The 22,160-nt window shown below is 39.7% G+C and overlaps 1 protein-coding gene across 10 annotated transcripts in view; it reads left to right on the top strand.

Annotated features, from left to right (window-relative positions):
• LOC309664718 (uncharacterized protein) overlaps positions 1 to 22,160 on the top strand; it is a 331,041-nt gene that overhangs the window by 32,323 nt on the left and 276,558 nt on the right. The window contains exon 4 of one of the 10 annotated variants that reach the window (XR_014266000.1): positions 19,890 to 21,056. The exons of the other annotated variants lie outside the window; for them this stretch is intronic. The gene's annotated coding sequence lies outside the window, so the exon portion shown is untranslated. Of the gene's footprint in view, positions 1 to 19,889; positions 21,057 to 22,160 lie in introns of those variants that run through there. 10 annotated transcript variants of the gene reach the window in all.

Here is a 22,160-nt window from a genome sequence, read left to right as displayed (position 1 = left end):
CAAGGGAAAAACGACAAATAACATACAAGGGAACTCCCATAAGGTTAACAGCTGATTTCTCAGCAGAAACTCTGCAAGTCAGAAGGGAGTGGCATGATATACTTAAAGTGATGAAAGGGAAGAACCTACAACCAAGATTACTCTACCCGGCAAGGATCTCATTTAGATTTGATGGAGAAATCAAAAGCTTTACAGACAAGCAAAAGCTAAGAGAAGTCAGCACCACCAAACCAGCTCTACAACAAATGCTAAAGGAACTTCTCTAAGTGGGAAACACAAGAGAAGAAAAGGACCTACAAAAACAAACCCAAAACAATTAAGAAAATGGTAATAGGAACATACATATCGATAATTACCTTAAACGTGAATGGATTAAACGCCCCAACCAAAAGACATAGACTGGCTGAATGGATACAAAAACAGGACCCATATATATGCTGTCTACAAGAGACCCACTTTAGACCTAGGGACACATACAGACTGAAAGTTAGGGGATGGAAAAAGATATTCCATGCAAATGGAAATCAAAAGAAAGCTGGAGTAGCTATACTCATATCAGATAAAATAGACTTTAAAATAAAGAATGTTACAAGAGACAAGGAAGGACACTACATAATGATCCAGGGATCAATCCAAGAAGAAGATATAACAATTATAAATATATATGCACCCAACATAGGAGCACCTCAATACATAAGGCAACTGCTAACAGCTATAAAAGAGGAAATCGACAGTAACACAATAATAGTGGGGGACTTTAACACTTCACTTACACCAATGGACAGATCATCCAAAATGAAAATAAATAAGGAAACAGAAGCTTTAAATGACACAATAGACCAGATAGATTTAATTGATATATATAGGACATTCCATCCAAAAACAGCAGATTACACATTCTTCTCAAGTGCGCATGGAACATTCTCCAGGATAGATCACATCTTGGGTCACAAATCAAGCCTCAGTAAATTTAAGAAAATTGAAATCATACCAAGCATCTTTTCTGACCACAACGCTATGAGATTAGAAATGAATTACAGGGAAAAAAACGTAAAAAAGACAAACACATGGAGGCTAAACAATACGTTACTAAATAACCAAAAGATCACTGAAGAAATCAAAGAGGAAATAAAAAAATACCTAGAGACAAATGACAATGAAAACACGACGACCCAAAACCTATGGGATGCAGCAAAAGCGGTTCTAAGAGGGAAGTTTATAGCTATACAAGCCTACCTAAAGAAACAAGAAAAATCTCAAGTAAACAATCTAACCTTACACCTAAAGAAACTAGAGAAAGAAGAACAAACAAAACCCAAAGTTAGCAGAAGGAAAGAAATCATAAAGATCAGAGCAGAAATAAATGAGATAGAAACAAAGAAAACAATAGCAAAGATCAATAAAACTAAAAGTTGGTTCTTTGAGAAGATAAACAAAATTGATAAGCCATTAGCCAGACTCATCAAGAAAAAGAGGGAGAGGACTCAAATCAATAAAATCAGAAATGAAAAAGGAGAAGTTACAACAGACACTGCAGAAATACAAAACATCCTAAGAGACTACTATAAGCAACTTTATGCCAATAAAATGGACAACCTGGAAGAAATGGACAAATTCTTAGAAAGGTATAACCTTCCAAGACTGAATCAGGAAGAAACAGAAAATATGAACAGACCAATCACAAGTAATGAAATTGAAACTGTGATTAAAAATCTTCCAACAAACAAAAGTCCAGGACCAGATGGCTTCACAGGTGAATTCTATCAAACATTTAGAGAAGAGCTAACACCCATCCTTCTCAAACTCTTCCAAAAAATTTCAGAGGAAGGAACACTCCCAAACTCATTCTATGAGGCCACCATCACCCTGATACCAAAACCAGACAAAGACACTACAAAAAAAGAAAATTACAGACCAATATCACTGATGAATATAGATGCAAAAATCCTCAACAAAATACTAGCAAACAGAATCCAACAACACATTAAAAGGATCATACACCACGATCAAGTGGGATTTATCCCAGGGATGCAAGGATTCTTCAATATACGCAAATCAATCAATGTGATACACCATATTAACAAATTGAAGAATAAAAACCATATGATCATCTCAATAGATGCAGAAAAAGCTTTTGACAAAATTCAACACCCATTTATGATAAAAACTCTCCAGAAAGTGGGCATAGAGGGAACCTACCTCAACATAATAAAGGCCATATATGACAAACCCACAGCAAACATCATTCTCAATGGTGAAAAACTGAAAGCATTTCCTCTAAGATCAGGAACGAGACAAGGATGTCCACTCTCACCACTATTATTCAACATAGTTCTGGAAGTCCTAGCCACGGCAATCAGAGAAGAAAAAGAAATAAAAGGAATACAAATTGGAAAAGAGGAAGTAAAACTGTCACTCTTTGCGGATGACATGATACTATACATAGAGAATCCTAAAACTGCCACCAGAAAACTGCTAGAGCTAATTAATGAATATGGTAAAGTTGCAGGATACAAAATTAATGCACAGAAATCTCTTGCATTCCTATACACTAATGATGAAAAATCTGAAAGAGAAATTATGGAAACACTCCCATTTACCATTGCAACAAAAAGAATAAACTACCTAGGAATAAACCTACCTAGGGAGACAAAAGAACTGTATGCAGAAAACTATAAGACACTGATGAAAGAAATTAAAGATGATACCAACAGATGGAGAGATATACCATGTTCTTGGATTGGAAGAATCAACATTGTGAAAATGAGTATACTACCCAAAGCAATCTACAGATTCAATGCAATCCCTATCAAATTACCAATGGCATTTTTTACGGAGCTAGAACAAATCATCTTAAAATTTGTATGGAGACACAAAAGACCCCGAATAGCCAAAGCAGTCTTGAGGCAAAAAAATGGAGCTGGAGGAATCAGACTCCCTGACTTCAGACTATACTACAAAGCTACAGTAATCAAGACAATATGGTACTGGCACAAAAACAGAAACATAGATCAATGGAACAAGATAGAAAGCCCAGAGATTAACCCACGCACCTATGGTCAACTAATCTATAACAAAGGAGGCAAAGATATACAATGGAGAAAAGACAGTCTCTTCAATAAGTGGTGCTGGGAAAACTGGACAGCTACATGTAAAAGAATGAAATTAGAATACTCCCTAACACCATACACAAAAATAAACTCAAAATGGATTAGAGACCTAAATATAAGACTGGACACTATAAAACTCTTAGAGGAAAACATAGGAAGAACACTCTTTGACATAAATCACAGCAAGATCTTTTTTGATCCACCTCCTAGAGTAATGGAAATAAAAACAAAAATAAACAAGTGGGACCTAATGAAACTTCAAAGCTTTTGCACAGCAAAGGAAACCATAAACAAGACGAAAAGACAACCCTCAGAATGGGAGAAAATATTTGCAAATGAATCAACGGACAAAGGATTAATCTCCAAAATATATAAACAGCTCATTCAGCTCAATATCAAAGAAACAAACACCCCAATCCAAAAATGGGCAGAAGACCTAAATAGACATTTCTCCAAAGAAGACATACAGACGGCCACGAAGCACATGAAAAGCTGCTCAACATCACTAATTATTAGAGAAATGCAAATCAAAACTACAATGAGGTATCACCTCACTCCTGTTAGAATGAGGATCATCAGAAAATCTACAAACAACAAATGCTGGAGAGGGTGTGGAGAAAAGGGAACCCTCTTGCACTGTTGGTGGGAATGTAAATTGATACAGCCACTCTGGAGAACAATATGGAGGTTCCTTAAAAAACTAAAAATAGAATTACCATATGACCCAGCAATCCCACTACTGGGCATATACCCAGAGAAAACCGTAATTCAAAAAGACACATGCACCCGAATGTTCATTGCAGCACTATTTACAATAGCCAGGTCATGGAAGCAACCTAAATGCCCATCAACAGACGAATGGATAAAGAAGATGTGGTACATATATACAATGGAATATTACTCAGCCATAAAAAGGAACGAAATTGAGTCATTTGTTGAGACGTGGATGGATCTAGAGACTGTCATACAGAGTGAAGTAAGTCAGAAAGAGAAAAACAAATATCATATATTAATGCATGTATGTGGAACCTAGAAAAATGGTACAGATGAGCCAGTTTGCAGGGCAGAAGTTGAGACACAGATGTAGAGAATGGACATATGGACACCAAGGGGGGAAAACTGCGGTGAGGTGGGGATGGTGGTGTGCTGAATTGGGCGATTGGGATTGACATGTATACACTGATATGTATAAAATTGATGCCTAATAAGAACCTGCAGTATAAAAAAACAAACAAAACAACTAATACTAAACTTTCATTGGGTTATTTGTATGGAAATATGTTAATATAAATGTTTCAGACATTACATGAAATTCCTAAAAATCTTAAAAAAAAAAAAAAAAAAGAGACAGACTTTAGATTTAAGAACACACATAGGCTGAAAGTAGAAGGATAGAAAAAGGTATTCCTTGCAAATAGTAACCAAAAGAGAGCAAAGATAACTATATTTATATCAGACAAAGTAGACTTTGAGTCAAAAATTGCCACAGCTTCCTTATTGATGCCTCTCTTGAAAGATTCACATATGCTAAGAAATACAGAGTAACTCAGTTGCTTCAGGTAGATAAAAGCTTTGGGAAATTTTTATTTGCCTTATTCATCTCAGCATGGCTATAAAGGAATCTCTGTTCATGCAGGTGTTACTCTTTAAGCAGGCCTTTCTGGCATAGCCAATTGGAGGTTTGGCAGCTACAGGCTTAGGGATGAACCATGACATGGGGATGTGGGGAGACCTAAAGACACCATGAAAAAGGGGGTGGATCTTATGCATGAATCAAGATTTAAGGACAGGATCAGGAATGGGCTGAGGATGATTTCTTTTCACATTACTGTGCAATAGAAATAAAAGCTGAAGGTTTAAAGGTTTCTATTTTAGACCACATCAGATTGTTTGCAAACTTATAACATCAAAATAGTCACATCAAAGTGTCCTATTCTCATTTTTCAATACTCTTCTACAGTATGTGAGATTTTATAAACCTCCATAGATTTTACTCCTCCACCAGTCCCCTTCCATATGCCTACACTTTCACAGAACCACCCCACACTCTTTAAAACTTGCAGACATGGCCTGGACGTTCTGTGCAGCTGCTCCCTTTGTTTTTTCCAGAATGCATTGCAAAATCCATCCCATTTATCTCTATTTTCCTCATCCCCTGATCTCTTCACCTATTCCCAAGTATCCTTATTAATTCTGGTATGAAGAGAGCTACACGATATTTATGCTTTAAAAAATTTCAGTATAGTCTAAGCACACAGTAAGCAGTCAACTGGTACTGAGTTAAAACAAAATTGAAGTGAATTACAAGATGCCCTCTCTATGAAAACACCTCTGCTCTTGGAACATCTGCCTGGGTCTCTCCTGGAGTCTGCAGTCCTTTTTGTACCAGAACCGCATACAAACGCACACCACGTACTCCATTAGGAGGACACAAGGTGTGTGTGAGTGTGTGAGGGATAGTTTATTTCCAAAACAAGCAGAACCTCAAAATTGCTTCAGAGCCTATTGCAGCAGGAGCTTCAGCTGCAAGATAAAGGACAGGCAAGCAGGGATGTGAGAGAGGAAAGAGAAAAACAAATCCAAAGAAGAGAGAACACAAGTGAAAGAAGAAGGGACCCCAGGCTGGGCAGGAGGATGGAAGGAGAAGGACACAGATGAGGCTCCCTGCGTTTCCACGTCGGAGCAAGCCACAGACGTTGCTGAAGAAAGAAGGCAGCTCAAATCCATAAATCAAAATCATAACTGGAGAACGTGTGTTCAAAAAAGATTAATGCAAATTTGTTAAAAAGGTGATGAAACTGTTTCTTCCTCCAAAGTGGAAAATCCAGGGAGGAAGACATTCAGGACTGGGACTGGCACCACGCTGCCCATCAAGTATGAATGGCAGAGAGGCTGGTACGTGTGTTAGACGCTTAGGAAGTGTTTATCAGCTTGGACTATCCCATCGGACAAATCCAGGTCCAAATCTCAGCTGTGTGACCTGGGGCACGTTACTGGCCTTTCACTTCACCTGTCTGAGTGCCCCCAGCCCTAAAACAAAGATAAAATGTCTTCCTTGTGGGATTGATGCCATAATCAAAGGCTATCTTGCAGAGCCTGACACTTGGAAAACAAATACCCAGTAAAACTAAGGCAAATCTTAAAACAAATGGGAAAACATTTCAGAGCCTTCTGCAGAGATGAAGAAAAAAATAGTAAGATAATAATCTCCATTCATGAAGCTTTCTGGGTTTTAAAAAGCCCTTTGATAGCTAATGCTTACAACCGCCTTGTAAGGTGAGGGACATAGGGATTATTGTTGGTGGTGATTATGAGCAAAGAGTACAGAGCTGGGCTCCACCTGAGCTCAAAGCCTGCACCTGAGACCTGCGGGCTGCGGGGCCTTGAGCACCTCCCCACCTGTTCAGCTTCTCATCCATGAAGTGTGGTTAACAATAGTTCTCACCTCATAGGATTGTTGAAGGGATGAACTGAATCAATATTAACATGCTTAGAATAGTGCATGGAATATATTAAGAGCTCAATAAATATTAACTCTTATTATTATCTTTCACATTTTATAGAACAGCAAAAACAACTCTTGAGTCCCAGAGAGACTTAGTTACGTGCCCAAGGATTCCCAGGGAAGAAGTGGGGACCTAGGCTTAAACTCAGGGCACTAGTACTAGACTCCAAGCTCAAGGGTCTATCTGTCTGCACAAGGGTCTCCCTGGACTTCCCTCTGATTCAGTTGTGGACAGGACATTCAATACCTGCAGGGCCGGGAGTTGCATCAAGGTAGCTACAAGAAAGGTAAGTAGGCAGATTTTCTGAGGAATTTGAAAAGCAGAACCAGGGGCCATTGGAGGCATTAAAGACAGAAGTGTGACATGGTAAACAGGACTTTCACAAGGTCATTCCCTCTGCCTGGAACTCCTCCCTCAACTTCTCTTCACTCTTCACCTACCTAAATCCTACACGTCTTTAGACATATCAGTTGGGATCTCCAAAAAAACAAAACCAATTGGCAATTGTGTGCATGTGTGTTTGTATTTTTTCTATCTATCTATCTGTCTATCTATGATCTATCTATCTGTCTTTCATGGAATTGCCTCCTGCAGTTGTAATCTGGCAATTCCAAAATCTATCGGGCAGCTGACAGACTGGAAACACAGGCAGGAGTTGATGCTGTAGTCTTAAAGCAGAACTCCTTCCTCTCTGGAAACCTCAGTTTTTGTTCTTAAGGCCTTCAACTGATTGGGTGTGGCCCACCCACATTATTCGGGGATGGCTCCTTTACATAAAGTCAACTGATGATAGATGTAACCACACCTACAAAATGCCTTCACAGAAACACCCAGAGTAACGTGTGTTTCAGTAACTGGATATTTGAGCCTAGTGACGTTGGCACATTCAGTTAACCAGAGATGTCAACTCAGACGTTCCTTCCTTGTACACACCTTCCCTGGCCCCTCAGACTAGGTCAGGTCCTCCTACTGTACTTTGATGGAAGCCTGTGGTTCTCCTCCAAGATATGCATTAAAATAATCATAGTAATTTATATGATTATTTGCTTAAGGTATAAGTACCACTATGGCAGGGACTGTCTGTGTCTTCAGAACTCATGGAGCCTAGTGCAGTGTCTGGCTCTCAGTGCTGATTCACATTTAGCTGAATGCATGAAAGTTCACTGTTTTGGAGAATTGTTCTATGGAGGTCATGATGGCAGGTTACAGATGGATGCACAGGTCTCTCTCATTCTAAAACCTCCATTTATTCTCTTTAAACCTGCTCACCTTCCAAAAATTTTGTAAAACAGATAGAAATGTTGTTTCCTTCTTAGAAAAAAAGAAATCTGGCCAATTGTTTTCTTCCTTGCATGGATGGGAAGTTTGGCCTTTGGGGAGTTATCAGAGCATGGTAAGAGGGGTGGTGTCAGAGCCTGGAGAGAAATGTTCAGACCAGTTTTTTTCCTTCCTTTTTTCCTCTGCACTTGGATAACTCCTCTTCATGTATTTATTGCCTGATTGGTTCCTTTGTTCCTTGAACATTTTTAGATCCTCAGTTCAGAGTAAGTTCCTGTGTTATCAGTGTCAGCCGGGCCTGAGTCAGGGTTCAGTGCAAGTTTGGATGACTTTAATCCTGGCTTCCTGTGGGAAGTGGCTGAACGGTGCTCTGTTTTCAGTGTTCAGGATGATACTTCTCCATTCTTCAGGGAGCAGGATTCATAGATGTGATGGCATCTCACCAGGCGGAAGGAAGAGACCAGGAGTGAGGGTTATTTAACTGAACATGAATGTGGGTGAAGTAACAGTTACAGAAAACCTAATCAAATTTTATAGACTGACAAGTTACCTTGGGAGACAATCAAAAGGGGGCTTTCTTTATTTGGAAAAGTCTCTTAGTAAATGCGTAGGATGGAAGATGGGACCACACACTTGAATATCAGCTGGTACCAAAACAGCAATTGAGGAAGAGATCAATTGCTCTTTATAAAAAAGAATAATTTGGGATTTCCTTGACAGTCTGGGTGTGAGGAAGGCCATATACATGGTGGGAGGCTGAAAGTTGTGGATGTGGCTTTTCCCCATCCCCCAACACACACACACACACACACACACACACACACACACACACACACACACTCCTTCAAGTCATTAGCAGTGTCTACCTAATTCACAAGTACCTGGAGTGAGGACTAGTTGTGATTATTCTAAAAATCAAAGAAGAAGCTGAGCCTCACCTCAGGGGAGACATGATGCCAGAGAAAGTCAGTTCTCAACAGTGCAGGAGCTCTGAGTCCCAGGTGGTGCTAGGGACGTAAGCGCTCCAGGAATTCCCAGGTATCTTGGTAAAGGCTTGGGTATCCACAAGATGAAGAATGAGGGGGTTCTAATGACCTTATCTGAATCTCAGAGCAGTTGACAACTAGCTAATGAGCAGGATAATGTATTTACCTCATTTAATCACCATAGCCATTCCATGCAGTGCATTATCGTCCTCACGTTACGGATGACTTGGGACAAGCACTCATGGAGATCAAGTCACGCAGCTAGCTAGAGACAGACGCAGGGCTAGGATCCAGGCTGCCTGACCACCAGTCCCGTCGCAAGCATAACTTACACGCCATGCACTGATGTCCTCGGTGCTTTTTATGCATTAACTCATTTAATCTCTAGTTTCTATATAGGAAACTGGATGGTAGAGGAAGGAGGTGGCTTTTCCAAGGCCAGGCAGCTGGTAAGGAGTAGAGCTGAAATCACAGTGCAGGCTGTGCCAGCCTGCAGGAGCTTAACTGCTAGGATGTCCCCCCCTGCCTTCCTACCATGTCCTGCCACCTCCAACTAATCATTCTGTTGTTTGCTGCTTTCCAGTACGAAGCAACATCCCTGTCTTCCCCCTGACTTAGCTGTTATCTCCCTGCAGCCAGTTATCAGTTTATATCTCCCTGCTGCTGGCTGCTCCTATATTATTACACTTCCGTATCTCGCATCTCCTTGCACTCAGTTTTGATATGCATCCAGTTTATGAGAGGCCAGACCCATGGCTTGTGCTTTGTATTTCAAAAATATTTGCATTAGAAATTCCAAAACCCCAACCAGAGGAAAATAAATTAGCAACTAAAAACACCTTGGGTGTCAGGTCAATAGCTTCTAAAAGATACTAGACAGAACTGTTTGAAGCTTTTATTAGAAATTCAGCCAACCGTTCATCTACTGATTTATTCATTCAACAAACTTCTATTCAGCTCCTGCTACAATGGGAGGAAGTGGATGAGATACAGGAATGATAAGGACACCCAGCCTTGTCTGTAAAGAGTTCATATTCTCCCAGGGAGACAGAAATTGATCTAAAATGGAGAATTTTGTAAGAGGGCTGTTTAAGGAAACAGGCTATCTGGAGAGGTAGTGAGATCCCTGTGAACAGAAGTATTCAAGGAGCCCGGCCGACTCCTTGCAAAGGATAATATAGATGGAATTCAAGCATCAGATGTCTGTTTGGACCAGACCAACTTTAAGTTCTTTAGAAGTGTTGAGATTCTTTAAGAACAAAGCAGAACCAGTCAAATAGTAGCAGGATCTATCAGATGTACTATAACACAGATCATGGAAGAATTAATACCAACTAATGGAAATAGGGAAGGTTCACAGGGTATGGGGGGCAGTGAACAAAGGGTTGGTTAATTTGAAGCCAACAGACTCATAGCTTTCAAGGCCCCTTGGCTTCCTTTCTGAAATTTAGTCTCCTAATCTCCAAGATAGGTTAATTATGCCTGCCCCTACCAATTTCTTCCTGCTGCTTTGAGGATCAAATGAAACAATGTATAAAGTCTAAAGTAGTTTGTAAACTGAAAAACATTATATAAATGTAATGTCAAATTAAAAACTTAATACGGGACCAAATGTTAATGGTGAAATTTCAGGTATCAATAGACAGGATGCATCTTTTAATTGAGAACTTTCCTTGGAGAGTTCACACCCCAAACCATACCACATGACACTGGCAATAGAACATCCTTCTTCAATTAACTACAATTCTGGTATTGGCCTACTGTGTTCTTGGTGGCCATGGGCAGATCATTCAATTCCTTCCTTCAGTTTGCCCTATCAGCATTAATGGGTGGTAATTTTCAGTCTTTCCAAAACCTATTTGCCATCCTGCCACATAAAAATAAATATTTTCCTATTCATTGATTCCCCCATTGCTTTGACTTTCTACGTTACTGAGGCAGATGCAATGAAAAGAACAGGTGTGGGAAATAAATGTATTTTCATCTGTGCAAAAATACACTAAGGTTAAAATAGGCACAGAATCTCAAATAGCAAGGACACCTATGTGACATTTCTAAGTGCAGTTCAGCCAATGTCCACTGAGCACTTACTATGGTCGGCCATCCTTGGGGACATAGAGGTGAATAGGACGCAGCTTCTGTTCTCAAGGAGCCCATATACTGATGAACACTCTTTGAAAGTGATCAAGAGAATAGACTAGATTAAATGGATTGTAAATCAAGATAACTATCCCAGTCCTGAAGTTGATGCTGATTTGCTAGTTGACCTCTGTTAAGACATCTTATTGCTTTGTGTCCATCCTTTGTCAGCACTAAATGAAAACCCATAAAACACTGTTTTAGAACTTGTTGGAAATGTTTGCCCCCTACCAACCAACCACTGCAAAGTCCTAATGAAAAATAAAAGGAAAATAACATTCAACCTCTCTGATGAGTCATTTATGCTCTAATTATACAGCAGCTTTATTCTGCAACTTACTTAATGAAAAGGAAATACTTGAATAAATTATACATATATATTTTTAATCCCAAATCAACTAATCCTTCTTTTTGACCTTGCTTGGATTTGGAATAATTGTCTGACTGGAACTACAAAATGGAAAGATACAGAGATTCGTGACTAATGGCTTTCTGGTGGGATTTTAATTTTATTTACAATAAGAAAAAAAAAAGATACTCTTGTCACTGTAGGGTAATGGATGTTGCAACTACTGTTCCTAGCAGTTGTTTTCTCATCTCTCTCTCCTTGCTGTCTTTCTCACAGACACACACACACGTGCGCTAATCAGAGTGAAAGGTTCCAGTTGGCTGCTAGTTGACTCCTGTGCTGATTCAGACAGGGATGCAGTGGTCTAGGGCAAGGGGAAGTGAGCTGTCAGTAGGAACCTACTTGTGTACTTCCTGTTTGTTGCCTACTCATTATCCAAAATACCACTTCCCACGTCTTACCAGAACCCACCATACAATTAATTACATGCTTCATGGGAAGTTGGCACCATCCCAGCCCTAGTCATGGTACCCTGAGTAGCATAAGTCAATCAGGGGAATCCTTTTCCTCTTGCCCATGCTTAGTTAACCAAAAGACGTGTGACTCAATATTGGTCATTGATACATGAAAAGGATGCTCTGCCCTGGGGCTTTTAGACAAGGCTATCTTATTCCTAAGAAGGAAAAAGCAGAAGATGATACTTTTATGCCTCTGACTGTGTCTGAAAGTGACACCTGGAACATCTGTAGCCAATATATGGAGCCAAGAGCATCACAGAGAAGTGGACCAGGAGCACCTGCAACCCACCCTACCTGTGGACTTCTCATTATAAGATGGGATAAGATGTGCCCTTTGGCCTCAAGCCATCCTTGTTTATACTCTGTGTCACTGGCAGCCCAAATCTTCCTGGCCCACATACCTATCATATACTCATAATGGGATGGCTCCTCACTGTCATCTTGAACTCTGGCTATCAATAGTAACATAGGCAGAAACATCCCACTAGTTGCACAGCAAAGCCTTCCAAAGGCCCACACAAGGGGATTATTTCAGATGTTTGAAATGTACTATACCCTGTTTGTGGTAGTGTTTACAAGAATCTATGCATGTGTTAACACTCACAGAACTGTATACCCCCAAAAAGTGAATACTATGCATTTAAAAACAAAAAGATCGCACAAGGGTAGAGCATGGATTCAAGCCTACAGTTGTCTGACCCCAAAGACAACTGCTTCTAAGTGCTTGTCAAGTCCAGTATAAATAGCTCCATACTTAAAGCCAGGAGGCTGAAGTTTAAAGCCTAGCTCTGCTACTTGATAGCTACGTGACCGTATGCATTTCCCCCAGTTGAATTTATTTTCTCAACTACCAAATGCAGATTATAATCATCTCTGCATATTCCATCTTTTGGGGGAGTGGATTAAATAAGAAAATGATTTGGAAAACATTTTTCAAGATGCAGTGAAAAGCACAAATATTTGCCATCATGACTGTGTGAAAATACCTACTCTTCCAATAGTACTCAGGCTGAAATCCTGTCACTCCTCTGGGTTAAGCCAAGGAGAGCAAACCCATGGTATGACTACCGTCACCATCTTCAACTTTCACCCAGGGGGCCACCAGACATGGCACTGTTCCACAGGGTCCTTATTTATGGCTCTAGTAGCCCACTCACCGCTCTGCTCCAGCTGGAGTTGGTCCCTGGGTTAAAACCTCTTAACAACTGCTGGGCTATATTTCCAGTTTCCTCCAGTCTTTCTCACCATCTTCCCTTAACATGTCTTTTCTTATTTCTTTTCAGTTAATGGAAACCCAACTTTTTAATTTGGCACACTGAAACCCAGAAATAAAAGCCTACATTCCTTAGACTCCCTTGCAGCCAGTTGCAGCCATATGACCAAGTTCTAGATGCAAGTGAGTGCTTTGTGAAAGTTCCAGAAAGTGCCACTTAAGGAGAGCTGATTCATCTTACAAGCTTTCGGCCTTTGCAGTTTTTACAACTTGCATTACGAATGTAATGGTCAAAGACCTAGACACTATATATAACTGTGGACTTGCCTGAGGATGAAATTAATATCCTAGGATGGTAAAGGAGAAGGATAGAAGCCTGTATACTTGATCATACCTTGGTGGCATTATACCAGCCATAAAAACCATCTATCTTCAGATTTCTTTTACATGAAAGAGAATAAATAATCTAATTTAATTTAAATCACTACTTTGTGGGTCTCTGCTGCTCATAGTTAAATCCAATAAATGGTGATATGTAAAGGAGCGTATATATTGGTATTCATATTGAAGCACTCAGCGCACAGAATATTGTTCTGAAATATTTTGAAGATGTTATGAGCAAAGCTCTGCATGACTGTTTATAGCATAAGCCTTATAATATTTAGCTATCTCAGCATTCCACTCCATAGAATCTAAACGGGAGAAGAGAAAAATATATCTATGGATATCTATAGATATTGATAGACATATATCCTAGTATCAGTATTCATTGAATACCTACCATGTGCGAATCACTTTGTGTTAATTATGTCCAATTATTACATAAATATAGCAAGATACATGTCGTTACCCCCATTTTGTGGGTAGTGACACTGAGGCTCAGGGAGGTAAAGTAAATGGCTCATTTTCAGATACGTAATAAGGGTTGAATCCAGGATTCCATGCAACTCTGTCTTATGTCAAAGGCCGTGCCTTTTCCGTGACACCATGGAAACTGAGTTAATTACAACTTTGGTTGGACAGCTAGCAAAACATCCCAATAAGTGTTGAGAGAATACATAACAAATGACAGCGCTGGATACAATTAGTCGGTAGGGATTTTTTAAGCCCTAGATTGGAAGAGCATGAAATGCATGAGTTATGGCTTTGAGGGAACAGATGGTTAGTGGTCCGTGTTATTTCAGTGACCAAGTTTTGAGCCAACTAAGGATAACAGTAACACTTGGTCTCATGACGTTTTTCGTCTTCGGTGCCTGACTCCTCCTCGTAACTGCTGCTTCAGCATCTCTGCTCCAGGATCACACCCTGATGGTCATTCAATCTAACTTGTCTTTTCATCAGATTGTTTTTATGAAAGGCATTCCCGGCGATTTTAGTAATCCCTAACATTCCATGGATTTCTTACAGCCTGTATCCTAAAACTGTTTCATCAGAACTGTGGGGGAAACATTTAAGGCCATTTCTCAGGATTGTTGACTCTGAGTTTTGAAAATCATCAATTATGGAGTCTCGGGGTTGGAATAATTTTGGAGATCATAATGAAAGCTAGCGTTTATGCTGTATTCACTTTTGTCCAGATATTTTGCATGGGTTATCTCACTTAATCTTCAATCAACACCATAAACTGAAGGGTATCGTTACCACCAATTGGCAAATTATAGAGGGGCTGAAGGACTTGTCACAGAAGGGAAAACGTTAGATCAGAGATTGGTACCCAAACAAGGATCCTTGGAAGAGATCTTGAAAGCTGAGGAGGTATAACTGTTGAAGGCAATTTAAAGGCTGTACAAATCACCCTCAAATATCACTGGCTTAATATAATAAAGGTTTACAGCTTATTCCTCTTATAGTTCGTTGACTGTTGACCAGGATCTGGGCTCCATGTAAACATTCAGGTATCCAAGCCTGTTCCACGGAATGCCTCCACCGTCTTCTGATGCCTTAGTGTCCTCCTCTGGATCACCTGCATTGGGCCCAGAGACGAGGGAAAAGAGACATTTAGTGAAGGTTTGCACAGAAGGTTTTAGCATCCTATGTAGCAAACATTACTTGCACTTACATTCTATTGGCTAGAATTCAAACACATGACACCCCCTAAATGCTGGAAGGCTGGGAAATGTAGTCTCCCAGGGGTAGAATGAAATTGGTGTATTGAAACATCATATATTCTCTGTCACAGTAGATATTTGATGTTGGTGTGAGGGTGGAAAAGGGAAGGGGTAAGGAAATGCCAAATAAAGGGAAAATTTGAGAAAAAGCACAGTGGTCTGAAAAATACAGTCAAGTTTGGGGAACCACCAATAATTTGATATGACAGAAACCCAAGCTGGTGATTTGAGTGACAAGTTGAGGGTCCTGATAATTCAGGGACTTGGAACATATACTAAGAAGTTTGGACTTTATAGCTAAAGGGAGCTTTTTGGAGGAGTTTTAACCAGTGGAAAACATGATCATGTGTTTAGAAAGACCCTGTGATTTAGAACAATCATTCTGTGAAAAGCACAGTTGGTGGTTGGAGAGAGCAAGACAAGAGGCCAAGAGTTCAGTTAGGGTAAGATTAAGTCATAGATGTAAGATGTCATAAGGATGTTTGCAATGATGTCTGAAAGAAGAAGATAAATGACATGAATTAGCTTAAGGTGGTAGAAGTATAAAATTATAGGAGTTGACAAGTGATCACATTCTCTTTATTACCCAATTCAGCTTTGCAATGGAGATAATTATTATCTCCATTTAATAGATGAAGAAACTGGCCTCAGGATAGTTGAAGGACTTGCCAAGGTCACACACTTACCTCATGTCTGAGCCAGGAGCCCATCCATATCCAACTCTACTGCTCCTGTCTCTCACTTTACCATCTAGAAACCTCAACCACACCCTCCCTACAAGAGCCATTTGTATGTTTATGAACACTCACTCCTTCTCTCTTTGCATCTTCTACTTCTCAGGAGAAAATATCCCAAATTTCCCCAATAGTGCCTTATATCACCTACCCTAAGTTTCTTCAGCCTTCTGGTCACATGCATCTAGATGAATTTCAAACAGCCCAGTCACACTTGGGTTAAAGAGTTCCTCCCTGAAACCAACACATTAGTTGTGAGGTAAAATACTGAAGCAGAAGTTCCACTATTTTTCCAACTCATCAAAAATACATAAAACCCAAATGGCTCACAAGTACTCTCTAAATTATGTTTATTATTTTGTTTAACCCAAAGGTACAAGTGACCTCACGTACAAAACTTGATGAGCCATTAATTGTTTCAAAATACGGCTAATGCTTCATTTGTATTGGGCTAGCCCCACCAACCCATTTGTAGATAGATACGCAGTTGTATAAATAGGCTCTTTTCTATGTATGGAATCCAAATTCCTTTTTATATATTGTGCTTTATATACTGACTGGTAAATTCTTTACACAAGTAAGTAGTAACAGCCCCTGACAAATGGTTTTGAAGAGGAAGAGAATATATGACTTAGACCCCAGCTCATAAAATCCCCAATATTAAAACCTATTCCTCCTCTGGTTTTGCCATTATCAATGAATGGTGTCTATCAATTCTCACCCAGTTGTCAGGCCACAAAGCTGGGACTCATATTTAATTCATCTCTCTCACTCATCTCTCACATTTAATTAATCATCAAATTGATTCAGCTTCCTTAAAAAACTCAAAGCCAAACAGTTTTTTATTCCCACTATCATTGCCCTAGCCCATAACACAGTGGTTTCTTCAGTGACTATAGCAAGCTCCTAATTAGGCTCCTTGAGTTTTGTCTTGCCTTAATCTAGCATCCCCTCTGCAGCCAGAACGTAGATCTGCTCAACCTATTCTAAAGTGCCAATCCGTTCTCATCATATACCTGCTTGAAACTCTCCAGGGCCCTCCCCACCAGTGCCCACAAATACACCCAAACGAGGCATGCAGTTCACTCTGTTATCAGCTCAGGGCTTATGGCTCCAGCCTTCTCACCTTCTCCTTCACTCTCTCTACTCCAGCCATATCGAACACCTTTGAGTTCCCCAAATGTAACTTGTTTTTCTCACATTCAGGATTTTTTGCCTGCTCTTCCTTCTGTCTGTAACGCTTCCAGTTACCTTTTTTTCTGGTTAACTCCTATTTATTCTTCAGATCTCAGTGTAGCCCTCATTTCCTCCATAAATCCTTCCCTGACCTCCAAGACTGAGTTTGAATTCCAAGACCTTTTCTTCCTCTATTTACTTCACTAATCGTCATGTCCTCGGTACCTAGTATTATTTTCTGACACAATGTCGTCCCACCAGATATAGTTTTTTGGATGGCTTCAATTTCGTAGAAACACAAACAAACAAATCCTTCCTTAGAAAAGGAGACACAGCCAAGAAAGACCTTGTCTGTCCTTAGGATCAATGTGTTGTGTTACTGGAAAATATCTCCAAGGTAAAATATGGCCCCAGGAAAAGTTAAAAACAAAACTGAAAAATAGCAGAAGACTGTGGGATCCAGAGTGGACAACTGAGATAAAAGTCGGCTTGGGCTCAGATAATCGGGCAAAGTTGTTTTGATCCTGTTCAATGTCCCAGGCAGGGACAGTGGACACATGGCTTTAAAATGTTTAGAGTTCCAATTAGCATTTTATGTATTTGTTTATTTGTTCATTCATTCATTCATTCACTCATCCAGTCTCAGAATGATGCTGAGTATCATCTATGTGCCAGACATTGTTCTAAGAACCCTGAATTCTAAAGGGATATCTAGAAAATGCATATATTTAAAATATATCATTTAAAAAGAACATGCAGAAGAGCCTCAATAGAGATATATGTACAAAAACTCTACCTAACTCAACCTGGGAGAGACAGAAAACCCCACTCTGGACACACAAGGGCTGCATTCTATCCTAAGCCTGACTGTCATTCTTGCCCAGACCCTACCCTATATCCAAGATGGTCTTCCTCAGTGAAGGCTCTTGAATGAATGAATGAAGGCTCAATGAAGGCTGCTCAATGAGGCAGCCTTGGACCTATTAGACACTGAAATACAGTTTTAAATGTAAATATGGCCACATGGAATAGATAGGCCATGTGGTTCTCCATTGCTTGTAGGATAAAATCTGTCAAAGAAAGGAACTCCTATTAAGATTCTAAAACAGGGGTTTAACTACCTGTTCATGTGTGTCTTTGATCTGGTTATTTGTTCTCTCTGTGTCTCAGGTTTTTCTTATCTGTAAAAGAGAGTCACCCAAAAACAATAAATATCAGAGTTGGACAAGCTCTTTGAGATGCTCTACCAAAGAAAGCTCCACAAAACATCTAAAGGATGTCAATGGGTTTTTCTCAGAAACAGAGTCCTTAGATCATATACATTTTGGTAACAATAGCTACCAAACAGATTTCTTTGCTTCTGGCCTTTTCACAGTCTTTAACGTACTGGAGTGTGTTGTGCATCTCTTAGAGGTGGGTATGGTTCACATCTTTATCCAAACATCCCTAGCCACAGAGCCCTTTTATCAAGAAGTATCTCATGGGACCAGTGTTGGATGGGACACATTGGATCTAGTCTGACCCACTCCTCCAGATAAGGAAAATGGGGATCACAGCAAAGGAGAGACTTGTTCAAGGTCACCCAGCTAGTGTGTGGCTAAGTCAGAACTAGACCTCTAATGTCCTGGTTCTGCTGCCAGGTATATTTTCCAGTAATTATGAAGAAGGCTGCCCCCCAGGGCTCCTGGTTTTTGGGAGGTTAATGAGATGTAAGTGAGGGTGGGATTAGCAAAGTCTCAAATGTAAATTGTCTATGTGAATCTCTCTGCTATTAAAAAGTTCCCAGTAAAAGATGTTTCTATAACCTAATGCTGGCAGAACCTTTAACTCCATCAGTATTTATTACAAGGTCATGGTATAGATATGCTTGATGAGATACATGAGTGAGGGCCAATCTCCACCTTCCAGAAGCTGGACCAGCCCTGATAGACACATACCAGGAAATCGATCTGCTTTCATTTGTTTGTCATTGTTCTCCATGGTTTGCTTAACCTCCCTCGGCTTCAGATTCTTTGCAGGTCATTTGTTGGCTAAACCTTCCATTTGACTTTCTCAAAGGAATTCACTAATAATTCAAAACACTTGCAAAAACAGAACCTACACAAATGCTAAACAGTAATCTCTGTGATCTACTGGTTAATATGGAATTAGAAGTGAGATGTAGCCCCTTCAAGCCCAGGAAACTCACTCTGAATCAGCACATCTAATAAACTGGGAGAAGAGAAGTCCCACAAATTAAAAAGCAACATTTGAAATCTAATCAGATATTCTCCCAATTTACTCACCACCCCTGCGGTGCTATCCAACTTTATTAGGATTCTATTCTGTATTCTCTTTTAAAGTGACATTTACATTAATTTACAATACTAACACAAAATTCTATTAAAAAGGAAAGAACTTTTATAACTTTATTATTTTTTCCTGGTTACTGTCCCTAGGATTTCAACCCACTAATAAGGAATCTTTTGTTTTACTTCATGTCTGAGAGAGGGATTGTGAAGTCTCTTCAAGGCTATTTCCTGCTGGGTTGTTAAACACAGCGGAGACGCCTGACTTGTAGGGTATGTGCTGTAATTGGCTGCAAGGGCCAGGAAGTTAAACTTTCTCATTTTTGCTCAGTCTCCTTTTATCCTGTATGTCTCAAAAGTTTATAATCATTCTCTAGTCTGGCTGTGACTTCGAAAGAACAGTGAGAACTCAGCTATGAGAAAGTGAAAATGCTGGGTCATCTCTACCTCCCAACTTGAATGACCTCATATTCTAATTCCCCAGAAATGACCTGACAGGTGTCCCATCCCTCAGAGCCAGCTGGTTATCCAGAGATAAGTGCTCTACGTGGGATGGAAGGAAACATATGGATCACCACAACCCCCTTCATTTTACATGTGAGGAAACTGAGGTCCAGAGAGAGAAAGTCACCTTCTCAAGATCACAGAGAAAGAAAGTAGCTGAGTCAAAACTGAAATCCAAATCTTTCAGCTCTCAACCCAGTGTTGGTTCTTCTTCCCCACTGTGTAAAATCCTGGAGTTCTTTCAAGAGCAGAAATCAGCCCAGGTAATATCTCTGAGCCAAGATGAGTACGAAATCTATCCATGGCTTCAGTGATCAGAAGCACTTTTCTGCTTCTCCTGTAATTTTCTTTAAAATTTCTAATAAAACACAGACAGTGAATTACACATGGCCTCCATGTTTACTTCTCTGTGTGAGTTCCACAGCAGCTGCATTGTTTATCAGTTCAGTATGTTTAAGACAGGTGCTAGTTCTGTGGATAAATCAGCCAGTCCTTCTCTTCAATATTCTACCCCAGCTATTCCTAAAAGCCACCCATTCCAACACCAAGCCAACTTTGCCCCGACACTGAATTGTCATGTACCAAAAGGTGAAATTAGAAAATTTAAGAGAATTTCTTTCACAGAGCCTGTACCTTTCCCCTAAACATATGAAATCATATTTTTTAAATATACCAAGGGATATATTGGTATACTTATCCCATTGAGATCCATTTTGCACCTACTATATGTCTGGTAGTATGCTGGGTACAGGGGTTACAAAGATGAACAGCCCAGACTCTGACCTTGAGTGGCTCCTACCCTCATGAGCAAAACCAGTCTCTGAGCATTTAATAACAGCCCCATGAAAAACTCAAATTGAGGGACATTGTTCAAAATTCCTGGCCTATAGTCTACAAAACTTCAAGGTCATAGAAGTCAAGAAACACCAAGAAACAGATTCAGACTGAAAAAGACTAGAGTGACCTGACAACTAGATGCAACTCATGATCCTGGACTGATCCTTTCTATTAAAAAGGAAGATATTGGGACAACTGGCAAAACTTAAATGGAATCTCTAGACAAAGGGCGTACGAGAGTTCTCAATACTATTCTTCCTGTTCTTCTGTGAGTGTGAAACTGTTTTAAAATAAAATAACTATTATTTTTTTTAAATAAAATGATGATGATGGTGATGATAACAACCCCATGGCGAATGGCATTAGATGAATGGCAGAAAGAGAAGGTCCAGTCCTACTTGAGAAATCGAAAAAGGCTTCCCAAGGAAAGTGACTATTCAGACTCGTCTAGCGGATATATTAGAACAAAAAAGGACCCCATGAGAAAACTCAGTTTGTCTCTCTGCCCTCAAAACAATTGGAAAATGTGATCCCATTTTGCAGACAAGAAACATGAAACTCAAGAAGACCGTGCAATTTGGATAAGGTCACCTTGCTAGTGATATAATTTCTTCCAATTCGCAGATTCTCTTGCTCTTCCTCACTCAAGAGAGGCAGCGCCCTCCAAATGTGCCAATAAGGTAAATAACACCAAAGAAATCCTCCAGGACCCAAGATTTATTGAGATCATATGTAACCCTTGCTCAGTAAAAGAATCCACCTCCCCACTGGGCTGCGTTCCCATCAGCAACCAGAAATTGTTGCAATCTAATGCATTTATATGTTTTTGTTTCCTTAATTTATTTCAGGCACCTCATTTTCCTGGAACAAGTGCTGTTATTTATGATACAGCAGCAAACTCTTTACATTTATAGAGGTTATGAATTTTAGTAATGGTTTTGGTGGCAATTTAATCTGTCCTAACTATGAGGCATTTTACAATGACAATTAAATTATTATTAAAAAATAAACCTCAAATGACATCCTTATCACTTATCAACATATCAAAAGTTTTACTGAGTTGCGTTCTGGGTGGGTCGTAAATATCCCAATGTAGTCTTAGTGAATCCATGCCATAAACTTGAGTGAACTTAATTAACTTCTACAGTATATTTAAAAGAAAACTCCTCACACATTTTGATGTCGGGGAATGAAACATTATTTGAAAAGTGGGTTTATTACGTTCCATGGTGCACACTGATATTTAATATTTAAAGATTCTTAAATTTGATGTACTGTGCTGATTGCTGAAGGGTTTAGTCCCACAGTATGGGAGGGTGAGATGGCAAATTTCTCTCTCCATCTCGGAGAAGCGGTTTTTATTTTACTGGCCAAGCCCCCTGTACCCTGATCTATTAAAATCTATGCTCAGAGA

This window comes from Balaenoptera physalus (assembly GCF_965194825.1).
Source record: "Balaenoptera physalus genome assembly, chromosome: 7".
Taxonomy (NCBI): domain Eukaryota; kingdom Metazoa; phylum Chordata; class Mammalia; order Artiodactyla; family Balaenopteridae; genus Balaenoptera; species Balaenoptera physalus.
Note: the sequence above shows the minus strand (reverse complement) of the source record. Positions and strands in the feature narration are given on the sequence as shown.